Below are 22,664 nucleotides of genomic sequence, written 5' to 3'. Positions count from 1 at the left end.
AGAGTGTGAATCCGGGCGGCCTCCGCCCAGGCAGGGACTCGGCGCCCAGAGTGTGAATCTGGGCGGCCTCAGCCTAGGCAGAGGCTCTGCGCCTGGAGTGTGGATCCGGGCGGCCTCCACCCAGGCAAATAATAGGGCGCCCAGAGTTTGAATCCGGGCGGCCTCCGCCCAGGCAGATACTCGGTGCCCAGCGTGTGAATCCGGGCGGCCTCCGCCAAGGCAGAGGCTCGGCGCCCAGAGTTTGAATCCGGGCAGCCTCCACCCAGGCAGAGACTCGGCGCCCAGAGTGTGAATCCGGGCGGCCTCCGCCCAGGCAGAGTGTGAATCCGGGCGGCCTCCGCCAAGGCAAAGGTTCGGCGCCCAGAGTGTGAATCCAGGCGGCCTCCGTCCAGGCAAATAATATGGCGCCCAGAGTTTGAATCCGGGCGGCCTCCGCCCAGGCAGAGACTCTGCGCCCAGAGTGTGAATCCGGGCGGCCTACGTCCTGGCAGAGGCTCTGCGCCGAGAGTGTGAATCCGGGCGGCCTCCGCCCAGGCAGATACTCGGCGCCCAGAGTGTGAATCCGGGCGGCCTCCGCCCAGGCAGAGACTCGGCACCCAGAGTGTGAATCCGGGCGGCCTCCGCCCAGGCAGAGACTCGCCGCCCAGAGTGTGAATCCGGGCGGCCTCCGCCCAGGCAGATGCTCGGCGCCCCCAGTGTGAATCCGGGGTGCCTCCGCCCAGGCAGATACTCGGCGCCCAGAGTGTGAATCCGGGCGGCCCCCGCCAAGGCAGAAACTCGGCGCCCAGAGTTTGAATCCGGGCGGCCTCCGCCCAGGCAGATACTGCGCCCAAAGTTTGAAACCGGGCGGCCTCCACCCAGGCAGAGGCTCGGCGCCCAGAGTGTGAATCCGGGCGGCCTGCGCCCAGGCAGAAACTCGGCGCCCAAAGTGTGAATCTGGGCGGCCTCCGTCCAGGCAGATGCTCTGCGCCGAGAGTGTGAATTCGGGCGGCCTCCGCCCAGGCAGAGGCTCGGCGCCCAGAGTGTGAATCCGGGCGGCCTTCCGCCCAGGCAGAGACTCGGCGCCCAGAGTGTGAATCCGGGCGGCCTGCGCCCAGGCAGAAACTGGGCGCCCAAAGTGTGAATCTGGGCGGCCTCCGTCCAGGCAGATGCTCTGCGCCGAGAGTGTGAATTCGGGCGGCCTCCGCCCAGGCAGAGGCTCGGTGCCCAGAGTGTGAATCCGGGCGGCCTTCCGCCCAGGCAGAGACTCGGCGCCCAGAGTGTGAATCCGGGCGGCCTCCGCCCAGGCAGAGACTCGGCGCCCAGAGTGTGAATCCAGGCGGCCTCCGCCAAGGCAGAAACTCGGCGCCCAGAGTGTGAATCCGGGCGGCCTCCGCCCAGGCAGAGACTGCGCCCAAAGTTTGAATCCGGGCGGCCTCCACCCAGGCAGAGGCTCGGCGCCCAGAGTGTGAATCCGGGCGGCCTCCGCCCAGGCAGAGGCTCGGCGCCCAGAGTGTGAATCCGGGCGGCCTCCGACCAGGCAAATAATATGGCGCCCAGAGTTTGAATCCGGGCGGCCTCCGCCCAGGCAGAAACTCGGCGCCCAGAGTGTGAATCTGGGCGGCCTCCGTCCAGGCAGATGCTCTGCGCCGAGAGTGTGAATTCGGGCGGCCTCCGCCCAGGCAGAGGCTCGGCGCCCAGAGTGTGAATCCGGGCGGCCTCCGCCCAGGTAGAGGATGGGGAGCCCAGAGTGTGAATCCGGGCGGCCTCCGCCCAGGCAGAGGCTCTGCGCCTGGAGTGTGGATCCGGGCGGCCTCCGCCCAGGCAAAGCCTCGGCGCCCAGAGTGTGAATCCGGGCGGCCTCCACCCAGGCAGAGACTCTGCGCCCAGATTGTGAATCCGGACGGCCTCCGCCCAGGCAGATACTCTGCGCCCAGAGTGTGAATCCGGGCGGCCTCCGCCCAGGCAGGGGCTCGGCGCCCAGCGTGTGAATCGGGGCTGCCTCCGCCAAGGCAAAGGCTCGGCGCCCAGAGTGTGAATCCGGGCGGCCTCCGCCCAGGCAGGGACTCGGCGCCCAGAGTGTGAATCTGGGCGGCCTCAGCCTAGGCAGAGGCTCTGCGCCTGGAGTGTGGATCCGGGCGGCCTCCACCCAGGCAAATAATAGGGCGCCCAGAGTTTGAATCCGGGCGGCCTCCGCCCAGGCAGATACTCGGTGCCCAGCGTGTGAATCCGGGCGGCCTCCGCCAAGGCAGAGGCTCGGCGCCCAGAGTTTGAATCCGGGCAGCCTCCACCCAGGCAGAGACTCGGCGCCCAGAGTGTGAATCCGGGCGGCCTCCGCCCAGGCAGAGTGTGAATCCGGGCGGCCTCCGCCAAGGCAAAGGTTCGGCGCCCAGAGTGTGAATCCAGGCGGCCTCCGTCCAGGCAAATAATATGGCGCCCAGAGTTTGAATCCGGGCGGCCTCCGCCCAGGCAGAGACTCTGCGCCCAGAGTGTGAATCCGGGCGGCCTACGTCCTGGCAGAGGCTCTGCGCCGAGAGTGTGAATCCGGGCGGCCTCCGCCCAGGCAGATACTCGGCGCCCAGAGTGTGAATCCGGGCGGCCTCCGCCCAGGCAGAGACTCGGCACCCAGAGTGTGAATCCGGGCGGCCTCCGCCCAGGCAGAGACTCGCCGCCCAGAGTGTGAATCCGGGCGGCCTCCGCCCAGGCAGATGCTCGGCGCCCCCAGTGTGAATCCGGGGTGCCTCCGCCCAGGCAGATACTCGGCGCCCAGAGTGTGAATCCGGGCGGCCCCCGCCAAGGCAGAAACTCGGCGCCCAGAGTTTGAATCCGGGCGGCCTCCGCCCAGGCAGATACTGCGCCCAAAGTTTGAAACCGGGCGGCCTCCACCCAGGCAGAGGCTCGGCGCCCAGAGTGTGAATCCGGGCGGCCTGCGCCCAGGCAGAAACTCGGCGCCCAAAGTGTGAATCTGGGCGGCCTCCGTCCAGGCAGATGCTCTGCGCCGAGAGTGTGAATTCGGGCGGCCTCCGCCCAGGCAGAGGCTCGGCGCCCAGAGTGTGAATCCGGGCGGCCTTCCGCCCAGGCAGAGACTCGGCGCCCAGAGTGTGAATCCGGGCGGCCTGCGCCCAGGCAGAAACTGGGCGCCCAAAGTGTGAATCTGGGCGGCCTCCGTCCAGGCAGATGCTCTGCGCCGAGAGTGTGAATTCGGGCGGCCTCCGCCCAGGCAGAGGCTCGGTGCCCAGAGTGTGAATCCGGGCGGCCTTCCGCCCAGGCAGAGACTCGGCGCCCAGAGTGTGAATCCGGGCGGCCTCCGCCCAGGCAGAGACTCGGCGCCCAGAGTGTGAATCCAGGCGGCCTCCGCCAAGGCAGAAACTCGGCGCCCAGAGTGTGAATCCGGGCGGCCTCCGCCCAGGCAGAGACTGCGCCCAAAGTTTGAATCCGGGCGGCCTCCACCCAGGCAGAGGCTCGGCGCCCAGAGTGTGAATCCGGGCGGCCTCCGCCCAGGCAGAGGCTCGGCGCCCAGAGTGTGAATCCGGGCGGCCTCCGACCAGGCAAATAATATGGCGCCCAGAGTTTGAATCCGGGCGGCCTCCGCCCAGGCAGAAACTCGGCGCCCAGAGTGTGAATCTGGGCGGCCTCCGTCCAGGCAGATGCTCTGCGCCGAGAGTGTGAATTCGGGCGGCCTCCGCCCAGGCAGAGGCTCGGCGCCCAGAGTGTGAATCCGGGCGGCCTCCGCCCAGGTAGAGGATGGGGAGCCCAGAGTGTGAATCCGGGCGGCCTCCGCCCAGGCAGAGGCTCTGCGCCTGGAGTGTGGATCCGGGCGGCCTCCGCCCAGGCAAAGCCTCGGCGCCCAGAGTGTGAATCCGGGCGGCCTCCACCCAGGCAGAGACTCTGCGCCCAGATTGTGAATCCGGACGGCCTCCGCCCAGGCAGATACTCTGCGCCCAGAGTGTGAATCCGGGCGGCCTCCGCCCAGGCAGGGGCTCGGCGCCCAGCGTGTGAATCGGGGCTGCCTCCGCCAAGGCAAAGGCTCGGCGCCCAGAGTGTGAATCCGGGCGGCCTCCGCCCAGGCAGGGACTCGGCGCCCAGAGTGTGAATCTGGGCGGCCTCAGCCTAGGCAGAGGCTCTGCCCCTGGAGTGTGGATCCGGGCGGCCTCCACCCAGGCAAATAATAGGGCGCCCAGAGTTTGAATCCGGGCGGCCTCCGCCCAGGCAGATACTCGGTGCCCAGCGTGTGAATCCGGGCGGCCTCCGCCAAGGCAGAGGCTCGGCGCCCAGAGTTTGAATCCGGGCAGCCTCCACCCAGGCAGAGACTCGGCGCCCAGAGTGTGAATCCGGGCGGCCTCCGCCCAGGCAGAGTGTGAATCCGGGCGGCCTCCGCCAAGGCAAAGGTTCGGCGCCCAGAGTGTGAATCCAGGCGGCCTCCGTCCAGGCAAATAATATGGCGCCCAGAGTTTGAATCCGGGCGGCCTCCGCCCAGGCAGAGACTCTGCGCCCAGAGTGTGAATCCGGGCGGCCTACGTCCTGGCAGAGGCTCTGCGCCGAGAGTGTGAATCCGGGCGGCCTCCGCCCAGGCAGATACTCGGCGCCCAGAGTGTGAATCCGGGCGGCCTCCGCCCAGGCAGAGACTCGGCACCCAGAGTGTGAATCCGGGCGGCCTCCGCCCAGGCAGAGACTCGCCGCCCAGAGTGTGAATCCGGGCGGCCTCCGCCCAGGCAGATGCTCGGCGCCCCCAGTGTGAATCCGGGGTGCCTCCGCCCAGGCAGATACTCGGCGCCCAGAGTGTGAATCCGGGCGGCCCCCGCCAAGGCAGAAACTCGGCGCCCAGAGTTTGAATCCGGGCGGCCTCCGCCCAGGCAGATACTGCGCCCAAAGTTTGAAACCGGGCGGCCTCCACCCAGGCAGAGGCTCGGCGCCCAGAGTGTGAATCCGGGCGGCCTGCGCCCAGGCAGAAACTCGGCGCCCAAAGTGTGAATCTGGGCGGCCTCCGTCCAGGCAGATGCTCTGCGCCGAGAGTGTGAATTCGGGCGGCCTCCGCCCAGGCAGAGGCTCGGCGCCCTGAGTGTGAATCCGGGCGGCCTTCCGCCCAGGCAGAGACTCGGCGCCCAGAGTGTGAATCCGGGCGGCCTCCGCCCAGGCAGATGCTCGGCGCCCAGAGTGTGAATCCGGGGTGCCTCCGCCCAGGCAGATACTCGGCGCCCAGAGTGTGAATCCGGGCGGCCTCCGCCAAGGCAGAAACTCGGAGCCCAGAGTTTGAATCCGGGCGGCCTCCGCCCAGGCAGATGCTGCGCCCAAAGTTTGAAACCGGGCGGCCTCCACCCAGGCAGAGGCTCGGCGCCCAGAGTGTGAATCCGGGCGGCCTGCGCCCAGGCAGAAATTCGGCGCCCAAAGTGTGAATCTGGGCGGCCTCCGTCCAGGCAGATGCTCTGCGCCGAGAGTGTGAATTCGGGCGGCCTCCGCCCAGGCAGAGGCTCGGCGCCCAGAGTGTGAATCCGGGCGGCCTTCCGCCCAGGCAGAGACTCGGCGCCCAGAGTGTGAATCCGGGCGGCCTGCGCCCAGGCAGAAATTCGGCGCCCAAAGTGTGAATCTGGGCGGCCTCCGTCCAGGCAGATGCTCTGCGCCAAGAGTGTGAATTCGGGCGGACTCCGCCCAGGCAGAGGCTCGGCGCCCAGAGTGTGAATCCGGGCGGCCTTCCGCCCAGGCAGAGACTCGGCGCCCAGAGTGTGAATCCGGGCGGCCTCCGCCCAGGCAGAACCTCGGCGCCCAGAGTGTGAATCCAGGCGGCCTCCGCCAAGGCAGGAACTCGGCGCCCAGAGTGTGAATCCGGGCGGCCTCCGCCCAGGCAGAGACTGCGCCCAAAGTTTGAATCCGGGCGGCCTCCACCCAGGCAGAGGCTCGGCGCCCAGAGTGTGAATCCGGGCGGCCTCCGCCCAGGCAGAAACTCGGCGCCCAAAGTGTGAATCTGGGCGGCCTCCGTCCAGGCAGATGCTCTACGCCGAGAGTGTGAATTCGGGCGGCCTCGGCCCAGGCAGAGGCTCGGTGCCCAGAGTGTGAATCCGGGCGGCCTCCGCCCAGGCAGAGACTCGGCGCACAGAGTGTGAATCCGGGCGGCCTCCGACCAGGCAAATAATATGGCGCCCAGAGTTTGAATCCGGGCGGCCTCCGCCCAGGCAGATACTCGGCGCCCAGAGTGTGAATCCGGGCGGCCTCCGCCCAGGCAGAGACTCGGCGCCCAGAGTGTGAATCCGGGCGGCCTACGTCCAGGCAGAGGCTCGACGCCCAGAGTGTGAATCCGGACGGCCTGCGCCCAGGCAGAAACTCGGCACCCAAAGTGTGAATCTGGGCGGCCTCCGTCCAGGCAGAGACTCGGCGCCCAGAGTGTGAATCCGGGCGGCCTCCGCCCAGGCAGATGCTCGGCGCCCAGAGTGTGAATCCGGGGTGCCTCCGCCCAGGCAGATACTCGGCGCCCAGAGTGTGAATCCGGGCGGCCTCCGCCAAGGCAGAAACTCGGCGCCCAGAGTTTGAATCCGGGCGGCCTCCGCCCAGGCAGATACTGCGCCCAAAGTTTGAAACCGGGCGGCCTCCACCCAGGCAGAGGCTCGGCGCCCAGAGTGTGAATCCGGGCGGCCTGCGCCCAGGCAGAAACTCGGCGCCCAAAGTGTGAATCTGGGCGGCCTCCGTCCAGGCAGATGCTCTGCGCCGAGAGTGTGAATTCGGGCGGCCTCCGCCCAGGCAGAGGCTCGGCGCCCTGAGTGTGAATCCGGGCGGCCTTCCGCCCAGGCAGAGACTCTGCGCCCAGAGTGTGAATCCGGGCGGCCTCCGCCCAGGCAGAAACTCGGCGCCCAGAGTGTGAATCCAGGCGGCCTCCGCCAAGGCAGAAACTCGGCGCCCAGAGTGTGAATCCGGGCGGCCTCCGCCCAGGCAGAGACTGCGCCCAAAGTTTGAATTCGGGCGGCCTCCGCCCTGGCAGAGGCTCGGCGCCCAGAGTGTGAATCCGGGCGGCCTTCCGCCCAGGCAGAGACTCGGCGCCCAGAGTGTGAATCCGGGCGGCCTCCGCCCAGGCAGAGGCTCTGCGCCTGGATTATGAATCCAGGCGCCCTCCGCCCAGGCAGAGACTCGGCGCCCAGAGTGTGAATCCGGGCGGCCTCCGTCCAGGCAAAAACTCGGCGCCCAGAGTGTGAATCCGGGCGGCCTCCACCCAGACAAAGACTCGGCGCCCAGAGTGTGAATCCGGGCGGCCTCCACCCAGGCAAAGACTCGGCGCCCAGAGTGTGAATCCGGGCGGCCTCCGCCCAGGCAAATACTCGGCGCCCACAGTGAGAGTCCAGGCGGCCTCCGCCCAGACAAAGACTCGGCGCCCAGAGTGAGAGTCCAGGCGGGCTCCGCCCAGGCAAAGACTCGGCGCCCAGAGTGTGAGTCCAGGCGGCGTCCGCGCAGGTAAAGACATGGCGCCCAGAGTGTGAGCCCGTACGGCCTCCACCCAGGCAAAGACTCGGCGCCCGGGGTCCGGGCGGCCTCCACCCAGGCAAGGACTCGGCGCCCAGAGTGTGAATCCGGGCGGCCTCCGCCCAGGCAAAGACTCGGCGCACAGAGTGTGAATCCGGGCGGTCTCCGCCCAGGCAAAGACTCAGCACCCAGAGTGAGAGTCCGAGCGGCCTCCGCCCAGGCAAAGACTCGGCACCCAGAGTGAATCCGGGCGGCCTCCGCCCAGGCAAAGACTCGGCGCCCAGAGTGTGAATCCGGGCGGCCTCCACCCAGGCAAAGACTCGGCGCCCAGAGTGTGAATCCGGGCGGCCTCCGCCCAGGCAAATACTCGGCGCCCACAGTGAGAGTCCAGGCGGCCTCCGCCCAGACAAAGACTCGGCGCCCAGAGTGAGAGTCCGGGCGGGCTCCGCCCAGGCAAAGACTCGGCGCCCAGAGTGTGAGTCCAGGCGGCGTCCACGCAGGTAAAGACATGGCGCCCAGAGTGTGAGCCCGTACAGCCTCCACCCAGGCAAAGACTCGGCGCCCGGGGTCCGGGCGGCCTCCACCCAGGCAAGGACTCGGCGCCCAGAGTGTGAATCCGGGCGGCCTCCGCCCAGGCAAAGACTCGGCGCACAGAGTGTGAATCCGGGCGGTCTCCGCCCAGGCAAAGACTCAGCACCCAGAGTGAGAGTCCGAGCGGCCTCCGCCCAGGCAAAGACTCGGCACCCAGAGTGAATCCGGGCGGCCTCCGCCCAGGCAAAGACTCGGCGCCCAGAGTGTGAATCCGGGCGGTCTCCGCCCAGGCAAAGACTCTGCGCCCAGAGTGTGAATCCGGGCGGCCTCCGCCCAGGCAAAGACTCTACGCACAGAGTGTGAATCCGGGCGGTCTCCGCCCAGGCAAAGACTCGGCGCCCAGAGTGAGAGTCCGGGCCGCCTCCGTGCAGGGAAAGACTCAGCACCCAGAGTGAGAGTCCGAGCGGCCTCCGCCCAGGCAAAGACTCGGCACCCAGAGTGAATACGGGCGGGCTCCGCCCAGGCAAAGACTCGGCGCCCAGAGTGTGAATCCGGGCGGCCTCCGCCCAGGCAAAAACTCTTCGCCCAGAGTGTGAATCCAGGCGGTCTCCGCCCAGGCAAAGACACGGCGCCCAGAGTGTGAATCCGGGCGGCCTCCGCCCAGGCAAAGACTCGGCGCCCAGAGTGTGAATCCGGGTGGCCTCCGCCCAGGCAAAGACTCGGCGTCCAGAGTGTGAATCCGGGCGGCCTCCGCCCAGGTAAAGACTCGGCGCCCAGAGTGAGAGTCCGGGCGGCCTCTGCCCAGGCAAAGACTCGGCGCCCAGAGTGTGAATCCGGGCGGTCTTCGTCCAGGCAAAGACTCGGCGCCCAGAGTGTGAGCCCATACAGCCTCCGCGCAGGCAAAGACTCAGCGCCCAGGGTCCGGGCGGCCTCCACCCAGGCAAGGACTCGGCACCCAGAGTGTGTATATGGGCAGCCTCCGCCTAGGCAAAGACTCGGCGCCCAGAGTGTAAATCCGGGCGGCCTCTGCCCAGGCAAAGACTCGCCGCCCAGAGTGTGAATATGGGTGGCCTTCGCACAGCAAAGACTCGGCACCCAGAGTGTGAATCCGGGCGGCCTCCGCCCAGGCAAAGACTCGGCGCCCAGAGTGTGAGTCCGGGCAGCCTCCGCCCAGGCAAAGACTCGGCGCCCGGAGTCCGGGCGGCCTCCGCCCAAGCAAAGACTCGGCGCACAGAGTTTGAATCCGGGCGGTCTCCGCCCAGGCAAAGACTCGGCGTCCAGAGTGAGAGTCCGGGTGGCCTCCGTGCAGGGAAAGACTCGGCACCCAGAGTGAAAGTCCGGGCGGCCTCCGCCCAGGCAAGTACTCGGCACCCAGAATGAATCCGGTCGGCCTCCGCCCAGGCAAAGACTCAGCACCCAGAGTGAGAGTCCAAGCGGCCTCCGCCCAGGCAAAGACACGGCGCCCAGAGTGTGAATCCGGGTGGCCTCCGCCCAGGCAAAGACTCGGCGCCCAGAGTGTGAATCCGGGCGGCCTCCGCCCAGGTAAAGACTCGGCGCCCAGAGTGAGAGTCCAAGCGGCCTCCGCCCAGGCAAAGACTCGGCGCCCAGTGTTAATCTTGGCGGCCTCCGCCCAGGCAAAAACTCTGCGCTCAGAGTGTGAATCCGGGTGGCCTCCGCCCAGGCAAAGACTCTGCGCCCAGAGTGTGAATCCGGGCGGCCTCCGCCCAGGTAAAGACTCGGCGCCCAGAGTGTGAGCCCGTGCAGCCTCCACCCAGGCAAAGACTTGGCGCCCGGGGTCCGGGCAGCCTCCACCCAGGCAAGGACTCGGCGCCCAGAGTGTGAATCCGGGCGGTCTCCTTCCAGGCAAAGACTCGGCGCCCAGAGTGTGAGCCCATACAGCCTCCGCCCAGGCAAAGACTCGGCGCCCGGCGTCCGGGCGGTCTCCACCCAGGCAAGGACTCGGCACCCAGAGTGTGAATATGGGCGGCCTCCGCCTAGGCAAAGACTCGGCGCCCAGAGTGTAAATCCGGGCGGCCTCCGCCCAGGCAAAGACTCGGCACCCAGAATGAATCCGGTCGGCCTCCGCCCAGGCAAAGACTCAGCACCCAGAGTGAAAGTCCAAGCGGCCTCCGCCCAGGCAAAGACACGGCGCCCAGAGTGTGAATCCGGGTGGCCTCCGCACAAGCAAATACTCTACGCCCAGAGTGTGAATCCGGGCGGCCTCCGCCCAGGCAAGGACTCGGCACCCAGAGAGTTAATCTGGGAGGCCTCTGCCCAGGCAAAGACTCGGCGCCCAGAGTGTGAGTCCGGGCAGCCTCCGCCCAGGCAAAGACTCGGCGCCCGGAGTCCGGGCGGCCTCCGCCCAAGCAAAGGCTCGGCGCACAGAGTTTGAATCCGGGCGGTCTCCGCCTAGGCAAAGACTCGGCGTCCAGAGTGAGAGTCCGGGCGGCCTCCGTGCAGGGAAAGACTCGGCGCCCAGAGTGAGAGTCTGGGCGGCCTTCGCCCAGGCAAAGACTCGGCGCCCAGAGTGTTAATCTGGGCGGTCTCCGCCCAGGCAAAGACTCGGCGCCCAGAGTGAGAGTCCGGGCCGCCTCCGCGCAGGGAAAGACTCAGCACCCAGAGTGAGAGTCCGAGCGGCCTCCGCCCAGGCAAAGACTCAGCGCCCAGAGTGTTAATCTGGGCGGTCTCCGCCCAGGCAAAGACTCGGCGCCCGGAGTCCGGGCGGCCTCCGCCCAAGCAAAGGCTCGGCGCACAGAGTTTGAATCCGGGCGGTCTCCGCCTAGGCAAAGACTCGGCGTCCAGAGTGAGAGTCCGGGCGGCCTCCGTGCAGGGAAAGACTCGGCGCCCAGAGTGAGAGTCTGGGCGGCCTTCGCCCAGGCAAAGACTCGGCGCCCAGAGTGTTAATCTGGGCGGTCTCCGCCCAGGCAAAGACTCGGCGCCCAGAGTGAGAGTCCGGGCCGCCTCCGCGCAGGGAAAGACTCAGCACCCAGAGTGAGAGTCCGAGCGGCCTCCGCCCAGGCAAAGACTCGGCGCCCAGAGTGTTAATCTGGGCGGTCTCCGCCCAGGCAAAGACTCGGCGCCCAGAGTGTGAATCCGGGCGGCCTCCGCCCAGGCAAAGACTCGGTGCCCAGAGTGTGAATCCGGGCGGCCTCCGCCCAGGCAAAGACTCGGCACCCAGAGTGTGAATCCGGGCGGCCTCCGCCCAGGCAAAGACTCGGCACCCAGAGTGTTAATCTGGGCGGCCTCCGCCCAGGCAAGGGCTTGGCGCCCAGAGTGAGAGTCCGGGCTGCCTTCGCCCAGGCAAAGACTCGGCGCCCAGAGTGTTAATCTGGGCGGCCTCCGGCCAGGCAAAGACTCGGCGCCCAGAGTGAGAGTCCGGGCCGCCTCCGCGCAGGGAAAGACTCGGTGCCCAGAGTGTAAATCCGGGCGGCATCTGCCCAGGCAAAGACTCGGCGCCCAGAGTGTGAATATGGGCGGCCTCTGCCCAGGCAAAGACTCGGCGCCCAGAGTGTGAGCCCGTGCAGCCTCCACCCAGGCAAAGACTCGGCGCCCGGGGTCCGGGCAGCCTCCACCCAGGCAAGGACTCGGCGCCCAGAGTGTGAATCCGGGCGGTCTTCGTCCAGGCAAAGACTCGGCGCCCAGAGTGTGAGCCCGTACAGCCTCCGCCCAGGCAAAGACTCGGCGCCCAGGGTCCGGGCGGCCTCCACCCAGGCAAGGACTCGGCACCCAGAGTGTGTATATGGGCGGCCTCCGCCTAGGCAAAGACTCGGCGCCCAGAGTGTAAATCCGGGCGGCCTCTGCCCAGGCAAAGACTCGGCGCCCAGAGTGTGAATATGGGCGGCCTTCGCACAGCAAAGACTCGGCACCCAGAGTGTGAATCCGGGCGGCCTCCGCCCAGGCAAAGACTCGGCGCCCAGAGTGTGAGTCCGGGCAGCCTCCGCCCAGGCAACGACTTGGCGCCCGGAGTCCGGGCGGCCTCCGCCCAAGCAAAGGCTCGGCGCACAGAGTTTGAATCCGGGCGGTCTCCGCCCAGGCAAAGACTCGGCGTCCAGAGTGAGAGTCCGGGTGGCCTCCGTGCAGGGAAAGACTCGGCACCCAGAGTGAAAGTCCGGGCGGCCTCCGCCCAGGCAAAGACTCGGCACCCAGAATGAACCCGGTCGGCCTCCGCCCAGGCAAAGACTCAGCACCCAGAGTGAGAGTCCAAGTGGCCTCCGCCCAGGCAAAGACACGGCGCCCAGAGTGTGAATATGGGCAGCCTCTGCCCAGGCAAAGACTCGGTGCCCAGAGTGTAAATCCGGGCGGCCTCTGCCCAGGCAAAGACTCGGCGCCATGAGTGTGAATATGGGCGTCCTTCGCACAGCAAAGACTCGGCGCCCAGAGTGTGAATTCGGGCGGCCTCCGCCCAGGCAAGAACTCGGCGCCCAGAGTGTGAATCCGGGCGGCCTCCGCCCAGGCAAAGACTCGGCGCCCAGAGTGAGAGTCTGGGCGGCATCCGCCTAGGCAAAGACTCGGCGCCCAGATTGTAAATCCGGGCGGCCTCTGCCCAGGCAAAGACTCGGCGCCCAGAGTGTGAAAATGGGCGGCCTCCGCCTAGGCAAAGACTCGGCGCCCAGAGTGAGAGTCCAAGCGGCCTCCGCCCAGGCAAAGACTCGGCGCCCAGTGTTAATCTTGGCGGCCTCCGCCCAGGCAAAGACTCTGCGCTCAGAGTGTGAATCCGGGTGGCCTCCGCCCAGGCAAGAACTCGGCGCCCAGAGTGTGAATCCGGGCGGCCTCCGCCCTGGCAAAGACTCGGCGTCCAGAGTGTGAATATGGGCGGCCTCCGCCTAGGCAGAGACTCGGCGCCCAGAGTGTAAATCCGGGCGGCCTCTGCCCAGGTAAAGACTCGGCGCCCAGAGTGTGAATATGGGCGGCCTTCGCACAGCAAAGACTCGGCGCCCAGAGTGTGAATCCGGGCGGTCTCCGCCCAGGCAAAGACTCGACGCCCAGAGTGTGAATCCGGGCGGCCTCCGCCCAGGCAAAGACTCGGCGCCCAGAGTGAGAGTCCGGGCTGCCTCCGCCCAGGCAAAGACTCGGCGCCCAGAGTGAGAGTCCGGGCTGCCTCCGCGCAGGGAAAGACTCAGCGCCCAGAGTGAGAGTCCAAGCGGCCTCCGCCCAGGCAAAGACACGGCGCCCAGAGTGTGAATCCGGGCGGCCTCCGCCCAGGTAAAGACTCGGCGCCCAGAGTGAGAGTCCGGGCGGACTTCGCCCAGGCAAAGACTCGGTGCCCAGAGTGTTAATCTGGGCGGCCTCCGCCCAGGCAAAAACTTGGCGTCCAGAGTGAGAGTCCGGGCGGCCTCCGCCTAGGCAAAGACTTGGCGCCCAGAGTGTAAATCCGGGCGGCCTCTGCCCAGCCAAAGACTCGGCGCCCAGAGTGTGAACATGGGCGGCCTCCGCCTAGGCAAAGACTCGGCACCCAGAGTGTGAATCCGGGCGGCCTCCGCCCAGGCAAAGACTCGGCGCCCGGGGTCCGGGCAGGCTCCACCCAGGCAAGGACTCGGCGCCCAGAGTGTGAATCCGGGCGGTCTCCGTCCAGGCAAAGACTCGGCGCCCATAGTGTGAGCCCGTACAGCCTCCGCCCAGGCAAAGACTCGGCGCCCGAGGTCCGAGCGGCCTCCGCCCAGGCAAAGACTCGGCGCCCAGAGTGTGAATCCGGGTGGTCTCCGCCCAGGCAAAGACTCTGCGCCCAGAGTGAGAGTCCAAGCGGCCTCCGCCCAGGTAAAGACACGCCGCCCAGAGTGTGAATCCGGGCGGCCTCCGCCCAGGCAAAGACTTGGTGCCCAGAGTGTGAATCCGGGTGGCCTCCGCCCAGGCAAAGACTCGGCGTCCAGAGTGTGAATCCAGGCGGTCTCCGCCCAGGCAAAGACACGGCGCCCAGAGTGTGAATCCGGGCGGCCTCCGCCTAGGCAAAGACTCGGCGCCCAGAGTGTGAATCCGGGTGGCCTCCGCCCAGGCAAAGACTCGGCGTCCAGAGTGTGAATCCGGGCGGCCTCCACCCAGGTAAAAACTCGGCGCCCAGAGTGAGAGTCCGGGCGGCCTCTGCCCAGGCAAAGACTCGGCGCCCAGAGTGTTAATCTGGGCGGCCTCCGCCCAGGCATGGACTTGGCGCCCAGAGTGAGAGTCCGGGCGGCCTCTGCCCAGCCAAAGACTCGGCGCCCAGAGTGTGAACATGGGCGGCCTCCGCCTAGGCAAAGACTCGGCACCCAGAGTGTGAATCCGGGCGGCCTCCGCCCAGGCAAAGACTCGGCGCCCAGAGTGTGAGCCCGTGCAGCCTCCACCCAGGCAAAGACTCGGCGCCCGGGGTCCGGGCAGGCTCCACCCAGGCAAGGAATCGGCGCCCAGAGTGTGAATCCGGGCGGTCTCCGTCCAGGCAAAGACTCGGCGCCCACAGTGTGAGCCCGTACAGCCTCCGCCCAGGCAAAGACTCGGCGCCCGAGGTCCGAGCGGCCTCCGCCCAGGCAAAGACTCGGCGCCCAGAGTGTGAATCCGGGTGGTCTCCGCCCAGGCAAAGACTCTGCGCCCAGAGTGTGAATCCGGGCGGCCTCCGCCCAGGCAAAAACTTGGCGCCCAGAGTGTGAATCCGAGCTGCCTCCACCCAGGCAAAGACTCGGCTCCAAGAGTGTGAATCCGGGCGGCCTCCGCCCAGGCAAAGACTCAGCGCCCACAGTGAGAGTCCAGGCGGCCTCCGCTCAGGCAAAGACTCGGCACCCAGAGTGTTAATCCGGGCGGCCTCCGCCCAGGCAAAGACTCAGCGCCCAGAGTGAGAGTCCGGGCGGCCTCCGCCTAGGCAAAGACTCGGCGCCCAGAGTGTGAATATGGGCGGCCTCCGCCTAGGCAAAGACTCGGCACCCAGAGTGTGAATCCGGGCGGCCTCCGCCCAGGCAAAGACTCGGCGCCCAGAGTGTGAGCCCGTACAGCCTCCGCCCAGGCAAAGACTCGGCGCCCGGGGTCCGGGCGGCCTCCACCCAGGCAAGGACTCGGCACCCAGAGTGTGAATATGGGCGGCCTCTGCCCAGGCAAAGACTTGGTGCCCAGAGTGTAAATCCGGGCGGCCTCTGCCCAGGCAAAGACTCGGCGCCCGGGGTCCGGGCAGGCTCCACCCAGGCAAGGACTCTGCGCCCAGAGTGTGAATCCGGGCGGTCTCCGTCCAGGCAAAGACTCGGCGCCCAGAGTGTGAGCCCGTACAGCCTCCGCCCAGGCAAAGACTCGGCGCCCGAGGTCCGAGCGGCCTCCGCCCAGGCAAAGACTCGGCGCCCAGAGTGTGAATCTGGGTGGTCTCCGCCCAGGCAAAGACTCTGCGCCCAGAGTGTGAATCCGGGCGGCCTCCGCCCAGGCAAGAACTCGGCACCCAGAGTGTGAATCCGGGCGGCTTCCGCCCAGGCAAAGGTTCGGCGCCCACAGTGAGAGTCCAGACGGCCTCCGCCCAGGCAAAGACTCGGCACCCAGAGTGTTAATCTGGGCGGCCTCCGCCCAGGCAAAGACTCGGCGCCCAGAGTGAGAGTCCGGCCCGCCTCCGCGCAGGGAAAGACTCAGCACCCAGGGTGAGAGTCCAAGCGGCCTCCGCCCAGGCAAAGACACGGCGCCCAGAGTGTGAATCCGGGCGGCCTCCGCCCAGGCAAACACTTGGCGCCCAGAGTGTGAATCCGGGTGGCCTCCGCCCAGGCAAAGACTCGGCGCCCAGAGTGTGAGCCCGTGCAGCCTCCACCCAGGCAAAGACTCGGCGCCCGGGGTCCGGGCAGCCTCCACCCCGGCAAGGACTCGGCGCCTAGAGTGTGAATCCGGGCGTTCTCCGTCCAGGCAAAGACTCGGTGCCCATAGTGTGAGCCCGTACAGCCTCTGCCCAGGCAAAGACTCGGCGCCCGGGGTCCGAGCGGCCTCCGCCCAGGCAAAGACTCGGCGCCCAGAGTGTGAATCCGGGCGGTCTCCGCCCAGGCAAAAACTCGGCGCCCAGAGTGTGAATCCGGGCGGCCTTCACCCAGGCAAAGACTCCGCGCCCAGAGTGTAAATCTGGGCGGCCTCTGCCCAGGCAAAGACTCGGCGCACAGAGTGTGAAAATGGGCGGCCTCCGCCTAGGCAAAGACTCGGCGCCCAGAGTGTGAATCCGGGCGGCCTCCGCCCAGGCAAAGACTCGGCGTCCAGAGTGTGAATCCGGGCGGCCTCCGCCCAGGTAAAGACTCGGCGCCCAGAGTGAGAGTCCGGGCGGACGTCGCCCAGGCAAAGACTCGGCGCCCAGAGTGTGAATCCAGGCGATCTCCGCCCAGGCAAAGACTCGGCACCCAGAGTGAGAGTCCGGGCCACCTCCGCGCAGGGAAAGACTCAGCACCCAGAGTGAGAGTCCGAGCGGCCTCCGCCCAGGCAAAGACTCGGCACCCAGAGTGAATCTGGGCGGCCTCCGCCCAGGCAAAGACTCGGCGCCCAGAGTGAGATTCCGGGCCGCCTCCGCGCAGGGAAAGACTCTGCTCCCAGAGTGAGAGTCCAAGCGGCCTCCGCCCAGGCAAAGAGTCAGCACCCAGAGTGTGAATCCGGGCGGCCTCCGCCCAGGCAAAGACTCGGCGCCCACAGTGAGAGTCTGGGCGGTCTTCGCCCAGGCAAAGACTCGGCGCCCAGAGTGCGAATCCAGGCGGTCTCCACCCAGGAAAACACTCGGCACCCAGAGTGAATCCGGGCGGCCTCCGTGCAGGGAAAGACTCGGCGCCCAGAGTGTGAATCCGGGCGGCCTCCGCCCAGGCAAATACTCGGCACCCAGAGTGTTAATCTGGGCGGCCTCCGCCCAGGCAAAGACTCTCCGCCCAGAGTGAGAGTCCGGGCCGCCTCCGCGCAGGGAAAGACTCAGCACTCAGAGTGAGAGTCCAAGCGGCCTCCGCCCAGGAAAAGACACGGCGCCCAGAGTGTGAATCCGGGCGGCCTCCGCCCAGGCAAAGACTTGGCGCCCAGAGTGTGAATCCGGGTGGCCTCCGCCCAGGCAAAGACTCGGCGTCCAGAGTGTGAATCCGGGCGGCCTCCGCCCAGGTAAAGACTCGGCGCCCAGAGTGAGAGTCCGGGCGGACGTCGCCCAGGCAAAGACTCGGCGCCAAGAGTGTTAATCTGGGCGGCCTCCGCGCAGGGAAAGACTCAGCACTCAGAGTGAGAGTCCAAGCGGCCTCCGCCCAGGCAAAGACACAGCGCCCAGAGTTTAAATTCGGGCGGCCTCTGCCCAGGCAAAGACTCGGCGCCCAGAGTGTGAATACGGGCGGCCTCCGCCCAGGCAAAGACTCGGCGCCCAGAGTGAGAGTCCGAGCGGCCTTCGCCCAGGCAAAGACTCGGCGCCCAGAGTGTGAGTCTGGGCGACCTTCGCCCCGGCAAAGACTCGGCGCCCAGAGTGAGAGTCTGGGCGGCCTCCGCCTAGGCAAAGACTCAGCGCCCAGAGTGTAAATCCGGGCGGCCTCTGCCCAGGCAAAGACTCGGCGCCCAGAGTGTGAAAATGGGCGGCCTCCGCCTAGGCAAAGACTCGGCACCCAGAGTGTGAATCCGGGCGGCCTCCGCCCAGGCAAAGACTCGGCGCCCAGAGTGTGAGCCCGTGCAGCCTCGACCCAGGCAATGACTCGGCGCCCGAGGTCCGGGCAGCCTCCACCCAGGCAAGGACTCGGCACCCAGAGTGTGAATCCGGGCGGTCTCCGTCCAGGCAAAGACTCGGCGCCCAGAGTGTGAGCCCGTACAGCCTCCACCCAAGCAATGACTCGGCGCCCGGGGTCCGGGCAGCCTCCACCCAGGCAAGCATTCGGCGCCCAGAGTGTGAATCCGGGCGGTCTCCGTCCAGGCAAAGACTCGGCGCCCAGAGTGTGAGCCCGTACAGCCTCCACCCAGGCAAAGACTCGGCGCCCGGGGTCCGGGCGGCCTCCACCCAGGCAAGGACTCGGCACCCAGAGTGTCAATATGGGCGGCCTCCGCCCAGGCAAAGACTCGGCGCCCAGAGTGTGAATATGGGCGGCCTTCGCACAGCAAAGACTCGGTGCCCAGAGTGTGAATCCGGGCGGCCTCCGTCCAGGCAAAGACTCTGCCCCCAAAGTGTAAATCTGGGCGGCCTCCGCCCAGGCAAAGGCTCCGCGCCCAGAGTGTGAATCCGGGCGGCCTCCGCCCAGGCAAACATTCAGCGCCCGGCGTCCGGGCGGCCTCTGCCCAGGCAAAGACTCGGCTCCCAGAGTGTGAATCCGGGCGGTCTCCGACCAGGCAAACACTTGGCGCCCAGAGTGAGAGTCCGGGCCGCCTCCGCGCAGGGAAAGACTCAGCACCCAGAGTGAGAGTCCGGGCGGCCTCCGCCTAGGCAAGGACTCAGCGCCCAGAGTGTAAATCTGGGCGGCCTTTGCCCAGGCAAAGACTCCGCGCCCAGAGTGTGAATATGGGCGGCCACCGCCTAGGCAAAGACTCGGCACCCAGAGTGTGAATCCGGGCGGCCTCCGCCCAGGCAAAGACTCGGCGCCCACAGTGAGAGTCCAGGCGGCCTCGACCCAGGCAAAGACTCGGCGCCCGGGGTCCGGGCAGCCTCCACCCAGGCAAGGACTCGGCGCCCAGAGTGTGAATCCGGGCGGTCTCCGTCCAGGCAAAGACTCGGCGCACAGAGTGTGAGCCCGTACAGCCTTTGCCCAGGCAAAGACTCGGCGCCTGGGGTCCGGGCGGCCTACACCCAGGCAAGGACTTGGCACCCAGAGTGTGAATATGGGCGGCCTCCGCCTAGGCAAAGTCTCGGCGCCCAGAGTGTAAATCCGGGCGGCCTCTGCCCAGGCAAAGACTCGGCGCCCAGAGTGTGAATATGGGCGGCCTTCGCACAGCAAAGACTCGGTACCCAGAGTGTGAATCCGGGCGGCCTCCGCCCAGGCAAAGACTCGGCGCCCAGAGTGTGAATCCGGGCGGCCTCCGCCCAGGCAAAGACTCGGCGCCCAGAGTGTGAATCCGGGCGGCCTCCGCCCAGGCAAAGACTCGGCGCCCAGAGTGTGAATCCGGGCGGCCTCCGCCCAGGTAAAGACTCGGCGCCCAGAGTGAGAGTCCAGGCCGCCCCCGCGCAAGGAAAGACTCAGCACCCAGAGTGAGAGTCCGAGCGGCCTCCGCCCAGGTAAGGACTCGGCACCAAGAGTGAATCCGCCCAGGCAAAGACTCGGCGCCCCGAGTGTGAATCCGGGCGGCCTCCGCCCAGGCACAGACTCGGCGCCCAGAGTAAGAGTCCGGGCGGCCTCCGCCCAGGCAAAGACTTGGCACCCAGAGTGTGAATACGGGCGGCCTCCGCCCAGGCAAGGACTCGGCGCCTAGAGTGAGAGTCCGGGCCGCCTCCGTGCAAGTTAAAACTCAGCACCCAGAGTGAGAGTCCGGGCGGCCTCCGTCCAGGCAAAGACTCGGCGCCCAAAGTGTAAATCTGGGCGGCCTCCGCCCAGGCAAAGGCTCGGCGCCCAGAGTGTGAATCCGGGCGGCCTCCGCCCAGGCAAACATTCAGCGCCCGGCGTCCGGGCGGCCTCTGCCCAGGCAAAGACTCGGCTCCCAGAGTGTGAATCCGGGCGGTCTCCGACCAGGCAAAGACTTGGCGCCCAGAGTGAGAGTCCGGGCCGCCTCCGCGCAGGGAAAGACTCAGCACCCAGAGTGAGAGTCCGAGCGGCCTCCGCCCAGGCAAACACTCGGCACCCAGAGTGAATCCGCCCAGGCAAAGACTCGGCGCCTAGAGTGTGAATCCGGGCGGCCTCCGCCCAGGCAAAGACTCGGCGCCCAGAGTGTGAATCCAGGCGGCCTCCGCCCAGGCACAGGCTCGGCGCCCAGAGTGAGAGTCCGGGCGGCCTCCGCCCAGGCAAAGACTCGGCGCCCAGAGTGTTAATCTGGGCGACCTCTGCCCAGGCAAAGACTCGGCGCCCAGAGTGTGAGTCCGAGCGGCCTCCACCCAGGCAAAGACTCGGCACCCAGAGTGATTCCGCCCAGGCAAAGACTCGGCGCCTAGAGTGTGAATCTGGGCGGCCTCCGCCCAGGCAAACACTCGACGCCCAGAGTGTGAATCCAGGCGGCCTCCGCCCAGGCACAGACTCGGCGCCCAGAGTGAGAGTCCGGGCGGCCTCCGCCCAGGCAAAGACTCAGGGCCCAGAGTGTTAATCTGGGCGGCCTCTGCCCAGGCAAAGACTCGGCGCCCAGAGTGTGAGTCCGGGCGGCGTCCGCCCAGGCAAAAACACGGCGCCCAGAGTGTGAATCCGGGCGGCCTCCGCCCAGGCAAAGACTCGGCGCCCAGAGTGTGGATCCGGGCGGCCTCCGCCCAGGCAAAGGCTCGGCGCCCAGAGTGAGAGTCTGGGCGGCCTTCGCACAGGCAAAGACTCGGCGCCCAGAGTGTCAATCTGGGCGGCCTCTGCCTAGGCAAAGACTCAGCGCCCAGAGTGTGAATCTGGGCGGCCTCCGCCCAGGCAAAAAAAACGGCGCCCAGAGTGTGAATCCGGGCGGCCTCCGCCCAGGCAAAGACTTGGCGCTCAGAGAGAGAGTCCGGGCGGCCTCCGCCCATGCAAAGACTCGGCGCCTAGAGTGTGAATCCGGGCGGTCTCCGCCCAGGCAAAGACTCGGCGCCCAGAGTGAGAGTCCGGGCCGCCTCCGCGCAAGGAAAGACTCAGCACACAGAGTGAGAGTCCGAGCGGCCTCCGCCCAGGTAAGGACTCGGCACCCAGAGTGAATCCGCCCAGGCACAGACTCGTCGCCCAGAGTGAGAGTCCGGGCGGCCTCCGCCCAGGCAAAAACTCGGCACCCAGAGTGTGAATCCGGGCGGCCTCCGCCCAGGCACCGACTCGGCGCCCAGAGTGAGAGTCCGGACGGCCTCCACCCAGGCAAAGACTCGGCACCCAGAGTGTGAATACGGGCGGCCTCCGCCCCCGCAAAGGCAAGGACTCGGCGCCCAGAGTGAGAGTCCGGGCCGCCTCCGTGCAAGTTAAAACTCAGCACCCAGAGTGAGAGTCCGGGCGGCCTCCGTCCAGGCAAAGACTCGGCGCCCAAAGTGTAAATCTGGGCGGCCTCCGCCCAGGCAAAGGCTCGGCGCCCAGAGTGTGAATCCGGGCGGCCTCCGCCCAGGCAAACATTCAGCGCCCGGCGTCCGGGCGGCCTCTGCCCAGGCAAAGACTCGGCTCCCAGAGTGTGAATCCGGGCAGTCTCCGACCAGGCAAACACTTGGCGCCCAGAGTGAGAGTCCGGGCCGCCTCCGCGCAGGGAAAGACTCAGCACCCAGAGTGAGAGTCCGAGCGGGCTCCGCCAGGCAAGGACTCGGCACCCAGAGTGAATCCGCCCAGGCAAAGACTCGACGCCTAGAGTGTGAATCCGGGCGGCCTCCGCCCAGGCAAGAGCTCGGCGCCCAGAGTGTGAATCCGGGCGGCCTCCGCCCAGGCAAAGAATCGGCGCCTAGAGTGTTAATTTGGGCGGCCTCCGCCCAGGCAAAGACTCGGCGCCCAGAGTGTGAATCTTGGCGGCCTCCGCCCAGGCAAAATCTCGGCGCCCAGAGTGTGAATCCGGGCGGCCTCCGCCCAGGTAAACACTCGGCGCCCAGAGTGTGAATCTGGGCGGCCTCCGCCCAGGCAAAGACTCGACGCCCAGAGAGTTAATCTGGGAGGCCTCCGCCCAGGCAAAAGCTCGGCACCCAGAGTGAGAGTCCGGGCGGACTTCGCCCAGGCAAAGACTCGGCGCCCAGAGTGTTATTCTGGGCGGCCTCCGCCCAGGCAAAAACTTGGCGTCCAGAGTGAGAGTCCGGGCGGCCTCCGCCTAGGAAAGGACTCAGCGCCCAGAGTGTAAATCCGGGCGGCCTCTGCCCAGGCAAAGACTCCGCGCCCAGAGTGTGAATATGGGCGGCCTCCGCCTAGGCAAAGACTCGGCACCCAGAGTGTGAATCCGGGCGGCCTCCGCCCAGGCAAAGACTCGGCGCCCACAGTGAGAGTCCAGGCGGCCTCGACCCAGGCAAAGACTCGGCGCCCAGAGTGTTAATCCGGGCGGTCTCCGTCCAGGCAAAGACTCGGCGCACAGAGTGTGAGCCCGTACAGCCTTTGCCCAGGCAAAGACTCGGCGCCTGGGGTCCGGGCGGCCTACACCCAGGCAAGGACTTGGCACCCAGAGTGTGAATATGGGCGGTCTCCGCCCAGGCAAAGACTCGGCGCCCAGAGTGAGAGTCCGGGCCGCCTCCGCGCAAGGAAAGACTCAGCACACAGAGTGAGAGTCCGAGCGGCCTCCGCCCAGGTAAGGACTCGGCACCCAGAGTGAATCCGCCCAGGCACAGACTCGTCGCCCAGAGTGAGAGTCCGGGCGGCCTCCGCCCAGGCAAAAACTCGGCACCCAGAGTGTGAATCCGGGCGGCCTCCGCCCAGGCACAGACTCGGCGCCCAGAGTGAGAGTCCGGGCGGCCTCCACCCAGGCAAAGACTCGGCACCCAGAGTGTGAATACGGGCGGCCTCCGCCCCCGCAAAGGCAAGGACTCGGCGCCCAGAGTGAGAGTCCGGGCCGCCTCCGTGCAAGTTAAAACTCAGCACCCAGAGTGAGAGTCCGGGCGGCCTCCGTCCAGGCAAAGACTCGGCGCCCAAAGTGTAAATCTGGGCGGACTCCGCCCAGGCAAAGGCTCGGCGCCCAGAGTGTGAATCCGGGCGGCCTCCGCCCAGGCAAACATTCAGCGCCCGGCGTCCGGGCGGCCTCTGCCCAGGCAAAGACTCGGC

This window comes from Lithobates pipiens, unplaced genomic scaffold, assembly GCF_037356315.1.
Source record: "Lithobates pipiens isolate NorthernLeopardFrog02 unplaced genomic scaffold, aLitPip1_a1.2 Scaffold_28, whole genome shotgun sequence".
In the NCBI taxonomy this organism is placed as follows: Eukaryota; Metazoa; Chordata; class Amphibia; order Anura; family Ranidae; genus Lithobates; species Lithobates pipiens.
Note: the sequence above shows the minus strand (reverse complement) of the source record.